The sequence below is a fragment of the Dendronephthya gigantea genome, unplaced genomic scaffold (genome assembly GCF_004324835.1).
Source record: "Dendronephthya gigantea isolate DGI-Jeju-01 unplaced genomic scaffold, DenGig_1.0 000242F, whole genome shotgun sequence".
NCBI lineage: Eukaryota > Metazoa > Cnidaria > Anthozoa > Malacalcyonacea > Nephtheidae > Dendronephthya > Dendronephthya gigantea.
Window position 1 is genome coordinate 206,560 of NW_021163252.1, and position 10,332 is coordinate 216,891.

General features: G+C 36.7%; 1 long non-coding RNA gene across 1 annotated transcript; it reads right to left on the reverse strand.

Moving 5' to 3' along the window:
* Positions 1-454: 454 nt before the first annotated feature.
* On the reverse strand, positions 455-9,257 carry LOC114540602. The gene is made up of 3 exons (XR_003689084.1): positions 9,001-9,257; positions 2,577-2,667; positions 455-867 (listed from the first exon to the last, which is right to left on the reverse strand). It is a non-coding gene; the product is annotated as an uncharacterized LOC114540602 (long non-coding RNA).
* Between the last annotated feature and the right edge of the window lie 1,075 nt (positions 9,258-10,332).

Genomic DNA, 10,332 nt, shown 5'->3' on the forward strand with positions numbered 1-10,332 from the left:
AGTGACAAGCAGCCAGCTTTCCATTCTTCTCAAAATCTTCACAGATTTTAGCGGCAAACACGCTTTTACCAAACCCTGGTCCAGCTGTTAATAACTTTATTCTTGAGTCACTCTCACTGTTACAAAACCACTCGTCAACTTCTTTTAACAACCACTCTCTCGTTCCAGGTAGGAAAAATTTCACTTTTCTTTTAATTTTATTTTTGAAATTATGCTTTGCAAGTTTTCGCAAGATATCTTCATCACTTTCTCGGCGATTTTCCTCCAAAGCTCGGGTCAGATGATCTAAAATGCATTCAATACTTCTCAACTGTTTCAGGATTTCGACATAATTTTCATCCTCAGGCCCCAATGATGAAGTTTTTATTTCGTCGACATCACTCTGTGAAACGCCCAATTCTACTATCGCCTGGGCAATTTTGTTCCATAAAGACTAAATGTTGAATTGTCAACTCGAGTGGTTGTTACATGTGCGAAAACTTCATTTCTGTAACACTTGATTCTTGTGATATTCGCTTGCATTGACCTATCAGTATCCGGAGGCATTACACTCCATCCTGTTGATGGAAAACCACAAATGTTCCGGAATAGAACTGTAAGTAATGTGACATCAAAGGTTTTGGAATCTGGTGGGTTGCCAGACGGAGGAAACAGTAAATCCCACTGGGAATTGTTAATAACTCGAGTCTTTTGAAGAGATGTTTTGTTTGCAGCCAGTACTCCGGGCAGACTAACAGGTGGATGGATGGTATCAAATGTACTTCTCAAAGCCTCAGTTCCTTTGTCAACCAAAAGTCTACTGAGTCTTGTAAAATTTGCTTTTTCTTGCAGTTCGTCAGAAGCCATGGCATTAGACACGGTTAATTACTGTAACAAAATGGTTGTATTAATTATATAGGCTACACCGAGAAGTCCCAAGGATCTTGTTAAACGAAGGGATTTCTTGTGAAAATAATTTTGTGAAGAGACATATGTTTTAGGAGTAACGTTTCTGACTTGCTACCACCCATATGACAAACTCACATGAACTTAATTTTAGAATTTCCAGTAAACGTTTCGTCTTTCTTATAGTGTGCGGAAATATGATTTCCCTTGATATTATATTACATGGAATAAGCTAAATGTATTTTGATGCCAAATAATTTATGAAAATATCTCGTGTATTTAAGATCTATTGCTACTCGATTTTTTTCATTTCCGATTGTAAACTGTCGTTGAAGTCTGTTTATAAATTTCATTTAGCTCGTGTGATAATTTTGAAAAGCTGTTTCAGCAAACTCTCGATCATTTATTTTTACAAATAACACTTCGTAAGACATTTCCCTTCTCAGACTAGCGGCTGTGCCTCCTAAGTATATAACCAGTTAAGCTAGATTATTATATTTTCGTAAGTCTATGCAGTACTATTAGGCTTATTAAAATAAAACTGTATTGATCGATCCTTAGTCTCAGAACAACTAATCTGCCTTATTTGCTGTTTAGTGTTTGATAATTGTCATGTTTCAGCCCCTGAGCCTCGCAATCGTGTTATAAATTATTTCTATATTTGTTACCAGTTCATTTAACATGACGTCACAGCTCTGTATTGTGCCACTCAATAGAATACAATAGACACTCATACTGTTAATATTTGAAGAACGTAATGACGTCACAGCTCTGTACAGCGCCACTCAATAGAATACAATAGACACTCATACTATTAATATTCGAGGAACGTAATGACGTCACAGCTCTGTACTATGCCACTCAATAGAATACAATAGACACTCATACTGTTAATATTCGAAGAACGTAATGACGTCACAGCTCTGTACTGTGCCACTCAATAGAATACAATAGACACTCATACTGTTAATATTCGAAGAACGTAATCACGTCACAGCTCTGTACTGTGTCACTCAATAGAATACAATAGACACTCATACTGTTAATATTCAAAGAACGAAATGACGTCACAGCTCTGTACTGTGCCACTCAATAGAATACAATAGACACTCATACTGTTAATATTCGAAGAACGTAATGACGTCACAGCTCTGTACTGTGCCACTCAATAGAATACAATAGACACTCATACTGTTAATATTCGAAGAACGTAATGACGTCACAGCTCTGTACAGCGCCACTCAATAGAATACAATAGACACTCATACTGTTAATATTCGAAGAACGTAATGACGTCACAGCTCTGTACTATGCCACTCAATAGAATACAATAGACACTCATACTGTTAATATTCGAAGAACGTAATGACGTCACAGCTCTGTACTGTGCCACTCAATAGAATACAATAGACACTCATACTGTTAATATTCGAAGAACGTAATGACGTCACAGCTCTGTACAGTGCCACTCAATAGAATACAATAGACACTCATACTGTTAATATTCGAAGAACGTAATGACGTCACAGCTCTGTACTATGCCACTCAATAGAATACAATAGACACTCATACTGTTAATATTCGAAGAACGTAATGACGTCACAGCTCTGTACTGTGCCACTCAATAGAATACAATAGACACTCATACTGTTAATATTCGAAGAACGTAACCAACACTGACACAAACGTACCTTCTCAAATCTTCAAAGCGATGATTGCACTACATGGTCAAAATTCCCAGGAAAGATAACGGACAGATGGACTGAAATGTAGATTTAAAACCTAGAAAGAACAAATTCTGATTGTAACTTTAACCCACCCAATCAGCGGCTAGAATGTCATGTGAGTGTCACGTGGGATGCGTATTTATAATGGTAATTGCACTGAGTGGAGCGCTCATGCGTCATTACCAAAAATCGCACGACCACGAAGCGGGAGACCGTATTTATATTTCAGATCGTATACAAACCCTCAATTTTGTTTGATAGAATTAATATTATTATTACTGTTTACTAAAACAAATCACTTCGCAGCCCTAAAGTTGAAATACATATGATTTTCGCAAAGAAATAAAAAGTAGGTATCATATTAAGAATGTATTTATAATTTATAGCAAACATTTTAATACCTAGTTTAACTGTGGTTATATAAAAACTAACTATACATTCTGCTCGGTCATAGAATAAAAAACATTAAAATTTAGCATCATTCTTAATTCTAAGATTTGTTATAGTATAAGTTTTCTTAAATCTGTTGTCGTTGCATCTTGGAATCATGAAACAGTTTTGATTTTTAAGGTTGTAAGTTTGTGGATATTTCGCAGATAAATAATATAACGTGGAAAACCCACTCATTTCATTATTTCCCATTCTCCCAAACTCCCACGCGTGTTTCTATAACTGTATACATCACAGAAACATCACAGAACTTTACTCCCGTATATATAACCAACATCATCTGTTTCAGCCTCGTATCGTGGCCATTTAAGGAGACAAAACTAAATGAATACCGTCATTTTATAATAAGAATATATAGCTTCTTATTAACCGAGCGCGAGGTCTTTACCGAGAAATATCGGACCGAGGTCTTTTTGAACAGACCGAGCTCGAAGAGCGAGGTTTGTACAAAAAGATTGAAGTCCGATAATTCTCGGTAAAGACCGAGCAAGCAAGGTTAATAAAAAGTTTATTATATGGCATAAGGCATGTATTTTCACTTGAAACAAACAAGAAATACATGAATTCTTATTAGTAGCCTGGTACGCATTTGATAAAAACAAAAACATAATATTTCTATTATTGAATTATTTAGTTTACCTAAACTGTCTGGAGACGTCTTATTTATTTCAAAATCAATTATATACGTCATCAGTCTACGTCACTACGGAGTACCATGAGAAGCACGCGCTCGCTTTCCTAGCCATTGTGCACACGCTTTCTTAGCCGCAACATCAAATTCTTCCATCGCTGAGGATTTGTTAAACAACTTCGCATCATTCAAGCTTACTCTTCTACCAAGACTTATATCGCTTGGTTACGTGAGTAACGTAGAGTAATTTGGTAATGGTTTATTAGTTAGTCCTTTTCAGGCTTTATTTCACAATTTAGCTTTTCGCGGGATAAGTCGGATAACACAAAATATTACCATGAATCCGACCAACAGTGATACTCAATCTTCTCATGAATGACTTTAGGTCAACCTGATCATGTTAACTGCCCAACAGGCCAGGCCACCGGCATTACTCTTGGTGATGATTTGGCTAAACAAGTGAGAGATGCCAAAGAAACGAGTAATATAATAACCTTGCGCTAGCCGAAATAGACAAGCCCGGACCAACCGTCCAACATATCGACCCGATAATCGTTTCACTAATTCTCGTCCACCGAGAAACAACAATTCTGACTATCGGGCTGACAACAACAGGCATCATTTTTTGGGGATGGGCCAGAAAAAAACGATGTTCAAAAACAAACCCGGCAGGTAATCCTGAGTACTCTCAAACATATTAAAATATCGGTAAGTCAATTTCCGCTTAATTTTGACCGTTTAACAAACTACTTACTAAAGACTTATTGTAAATCCTTAACCAATAGCCATATTCGTGTCTAACTTGATAACACGACCAAAATCGCAGTAATTAACCATATGGGTACTAGTCTCTGCCCAAATTGCAACACTCTGGGTAAACGTATCTGGGAATGGTGTATCGGCCGAACTATTTGGCTAACTGCTGCTCATATACCAGGAGCTGACAATACTATACCTAACTCTGAATCACGCAGCACTTGTACTCATACTGAATGGATGATTGACAGCTCAATCCTTAAGGGTGTTTTCACCCACTTTGGATCCCAACCAAACATTGATATTTTTGCATCACGCCTTAATACTCAATTTCCTACCTAATGTGTCATACCAACCTGACCCAGGTGCAATGGCGGTAGATGCATTCACACTTAACCTGGCTAAATTCCAGTTCTATGCCTTCCCTCCATTTAGTGTCATAGCCGCATTACTGCAAAAAATCCAGGAAGAATGAGCGACGGGGGTAGTGATAGTGCCAGACTCTGGCCAACACAACCCTGGTACGCCAAAGCCATGCAAATGTGCCGACAACCTCCAGCACGCGTGGGTCCGGGGAGAAACCTGTTGAAATTGCCCGGCCAACCTCGGGAGTTACACCCCCTACACAAGTCGCTGGTGCTGCTAGTCTGCCGCTTATCCGGCAACAGCTAATTTCCCAAGGGTTATCGGATGCAACAGTTAATATTATAATGGCGTCATGGCGCCAGGCAACAGGGAAACAATACCAGTGTTATCTTTTAAAATGGATTAGATTTTGCAAAGACAATGATATAAATATTGAACGAGCCAACATGCAGGATGGGCTCGAATTTCTTATATTCTTATACAAACAAGGAGTAGGCTACAGTGTCATTAGCACAGCGCGGTCTGCACTATCTGCAGTGATAACTCCGAATAGCGAGCGAACGTTCGGCGAACACCCTTTGGTGAGCCGATTTCTCAAAGGTATATTCGAGCTTAAACCATCCCTCCCCCGATATTCGATTGTGTGGGACGTGACCACAGTTCTTAAATACATGCAGTCCCTGCCTGCCATGGAGGAGCTACCTCTATCAATATTGACGAAAAAATTAACAACTTTATTGGCTCTTTTAACTGCACAACGATGCCAAACCTTATCCAGCTTAGACCTCGATTTCATGCAGGAAACTGATGATGGAATTATATTTACAATACGCGAGAAACTAAAAACCACGAAGGCGGGAAAACACCTCCCGCCTATCAAGGTTAAAAGCTATTCCGAGGACATCCGCCTCTGCCCTGTAGCCCATATTAAACACTATATTATTAAAACTAAACCTATGAGAGCTGATTCCAAATTGCTACTAAGTTACGTCAAACCATTTAAACCGGTTACAAATTCCACAATTGGTCATTGGGTCAAACGTGTCCTCCAAGGCTCAGGCATCGACATAAACAATTTCTCAGCTCACAGTAGTCGGACGGCGTCGTCGTCTTACGGATTCCTATCTGGGTTGTCCCTTAAGGACGTACTCAAAGCTGGCGGTTGGACAAATGCAGAAACATTTGTCAAACATTAAAATAAACCAATCTTCTCTAATTTTGGAAACAGCATACTTGATCACTTTAATAGCGAGGACAACAATGATCGCGAATGACTTATATATCTTGTATAGCTCTGATAATAAACTATTAAGACGGTGTATCAAACACTGAGATGGTTGGGATTCACTTTCATCTTGCAACTCGCTGACCCTCATATCTTTCAATTCTCATGCTTCTTCGTAGCGACGTAGACTGATGACGTATATAATTTGAAAATTAAACGAGACTTAGGGGCTGTTTACATGAGCCCGGTAACCCGAGATTGAACGAAGCGTGAGAGGACTTTGACGTATTGAAATAAGTCTTTATGACACCAAAAAAGCACATGCTATTGTTGTGGTGTTTATACGCCTGCCAGGATCATGTTATCTGCTCATTTCAATATCTCAAAATCATCTCACGCTTCGTTGAATCTCAGGTGACCGGGCTCATGTAAACAGCCCCTTAGCTACCTGTAAGTTGAAGTTTGATTTGAATTATATAACGTCATCAGTCCTGAACGAAGAAGTAACATGTCCTTCCTTCATTGTGGAGAGTTGTCCCTCCCGATACTTCTTCGTTACGTGTGAGGATCAGCGAGTTGGCTGTCTTTAAAATATGGCTAGGAAAGCGAGCGCGTGTTTCTCATGTTACTCTTTCGTTCAGGACTGATGACGTTATATAATTCAAATCAAACTTCAACTAAAAATGTTTTCTGGTTAATACCCTGTATTTATAACAGAAGGATGATGCGTCTCTTTAGTCACACGAGGGTCTTAAACTGCAGTCTGAAAATGTGTTGCATCATATAACATCATATTATCGATAACATCATATTATTCTGGAGATGAGTTAACAATTTTGGGGTTACGTGCGCATGAAAAAGGCTTAAAGCTGTTCACACTGTATTACCATTGGATTACCATCAGGTCAAATTTTGAAGCTCGTGAGAAACAGCGGTGTTTTCTAATATCTGAGCCTTGAATATATACTAAATCTATCAAATTAATAAGCATTTACTAATAATCGTTGCTTCATACGTATAACGTATGTACGTATATATATATATATATATATATATATATATATATATATATTATATATATATATATATATATATATATATATATATATATATATATATATATATATATATATATATATATGCATAATTATATATGTCAATGGTTGTAATATGTTATTATGTTTTCGTTGCTGATCAGGCTTCCCTCATTGCGGGCTATTCTTAGCCCAGAGTCAGGCGTTGTTTTGATTTTTTGTTTTCTAATTGGCCCATTTTTATCATGTGTTTTGCCCCCATACAAAACATGTATTCTCCCCTATTTACTTTCATTCTAACTCTCCTGACAAAGGACCTCAGGTCCTCACGTCGAAACGTTGAGAAGTGTTTTGTCTATTCCAGTCATCCAGTGAACATATACAGATCATTTAAAGTAACTTTTTTAAAATTAATATTCAAAAATGGGTTTTCCCGGACGTGATTGAAGTCGCAAGTGCAGCACCTTGTCACACAAATTATTTTGCAAATACAGTAGTATGTTAGTTCTCATGCACATGCAAGAATCATTTAAAAGTTTTATGAATACTGTCTGAATAACACTGTTAGGAAATCAGAGTTTTATGAGACTTTTAATTTTATCACCTCTGGATCAGACAGTTTACATATGGTTTGATTTTTTCAGTTATTATTATTAGATTATTTTGGTTATTAATTATTTCATAGTTTAAATAAATTTAGCATGATCCTATTTGATTTGCATGAAATGTGATTGAATTAGTGATTAGGTGTTAGTGTAAACAGAGAAGATAAGAATATTGGGTCCATTGTGAGACAAGTGTGCGAGAGAGAACGATAGTTTGACAATCAGTGGAGATCGACTCTTCAGGTACTGTGAGTAGTGATTAAGTTTGTTTCTATAATAGTTTAACTGTAATCTAATCAGAATCCAATCAATTTAGAATTTACAATATATTATGTCTGAAAAATCTCCATTGGATTGTGTTTGATTTCACCCAATTGATATAAAATATATTGTTTGACCTGTGTGATCAAGCGAGTTTTAATCTATAAATCTTAATGAGAAAACAGTATGAATAATGTGTCATGAAAAATATTATAAAATTTGATCTTTATTCTGTGATTTGAAGGTTGCTTCTAAGGGGAAACCCATTTGGGAAAACATTTTCCCCTTTGCACTAACCGGGGAGTTCTCCTGCCATATACATGCATATTTGGCATGGATTAGATTTCTTTAAAGGACAAAAAATAACAGTTTGACTATGCAGGATTGGATAGGCAAACAGATTGTCAGATTCTAATAAAGTTCTCATCCAATGATTTACTGCTTATGTGATAATTATCCAGTTCCACGCTGGTTTCAACCAAATAGGTTTTCTAACAATTTTCCTAACAATTGGTGATTTCATTTGAAGTTGAACTTACTGAACTAACTGATTTGTGATAACTCTAATAATTTTATCTCAGCAGGTGGAATAAAATGTTTAAAATGGACATGTAAAAAATGAATGAAATGATGATATTCCTCCTAAAAGATATTTCTGGTCTCTGGGTCTAAATGAATTAGTGAATGTTTTAAAATTGATTTCCTGTATTAAAACTAGGGGAGCAGAGCACTGTATAAATTGAAAATTAGATGTGTTTTAATAAGCACCACTTAATAGCAGAACTGATGAAATAAAACTATAGTCCTGACTGGTGTATTACTTTGCATACGATATTAAGTACAAAACGTTGAAAAATAAATTCTTCCCGTACCCAGCAAAATCAGATTGTGAATATTTCTGTTGACTAAGCAATATATATACATATATACATAAGCAACAATGTGTGCAATATACTACGTGAAACACCAATATAAACCAAACCATCCCGTCAAAACATTGTAATTTATAGCAAAATTGACAAAGACGCATTCGTATATCGCAATATGAGAAAAAACATACCTTGATTTAATACCTTCGGCAATCTGGTCTTGTTTATGTAGTGTATATTTATACCACGACTGGTCCGAAGCCGTATGTCTTTGTACTTGGGCTTGTCTGCCTCGATAAAGCTTGTTAAAACAACTTTAGTTTTGCTCAAACACTAAATCAACACTTCCCCAATGAATAAGTTGATCATCCACGACGAATCAGGTCACTTCGGGAGCTTCTAGTCCAAGAATACGATCATTTTGAGAAATAACGAACACAGACTTTGAAGAAATACAAAGACTCGAAGAGAAACAGGAACTGGGTGAGGTTTTGGGTGCGGCCACTGAGCTATATGGCTCAGCGAACTAAAGTTAGAAACCTGGAACGATATATCTAAACTAGGTTACCTGCAAGGTAGGGATTGCTGCGGGCATTAAAAACAAATTGAACCAAATATCATATAAGAACAGGATTGGCAAAACTATACAATTGTTAAAAAAATATTACAAAAGCGTTAAAATTTGTGAAATATGTGTCACACGATCACGTCGCAACTAATTTAACAAAGGACGTGTTATGGTGAAATTTTTCTTGCAACTTGGAATTCTGCTTGTAATCAGTAAAGTCAATGAAGATATGCCATATGGATTGGAAAAATATCAACGCAAAACACGTACTTTGGCATTTTACATTTCTCAAGAGTAGAGTTGTATTGCAAGTTGCAAAAAAATTGCATCGTGTAACAGGGCCTGAACTAAACTCTAAAGTTAACAAAATAAGAATGTAAGTGACTCCTTCTGCAGGGTAATCCACCTTTGATGTATTCGGCGACCCTTCGGCATCGTCGTCTTGCCTTAAATAGTTCAAAGAATTGCTATACTCGTTTGCTGTATTTTCGTATATGGCAGATTGCCCAGACCCACTATGACGATGAAACACGAGGCTCAATGACAAAGATGTAAAAATAAACTTGGATTATCAAACTAAACTGTGGTCTATAACAATAAGATAAAATAGGAAATACTATCAAGCGCAAAGGTGCAAATGAAATCGAAGATATAATCAGTTCCTTCAAAGAATTGCTACTCATTTACTGTATTTACATGCGGCAAGCGACAACGAAACACGAGCCGCAATGACAAATATGTAAAACATAACACTTGGATTTTTAATTTTAAACACTAAATTGCCGCTTTTACTAAGCTTTTTACTCCTAGTAAACGTCACACTGAATTAAGCGTAGTACCGTAGTGCAATGAAACCATTGGCAGCCCAATTATGTATGCATGTTTATATACTATATATATTATATAATATATATAGTAAACTATATAAACATGCATACATAATTGGGCTGCCTAT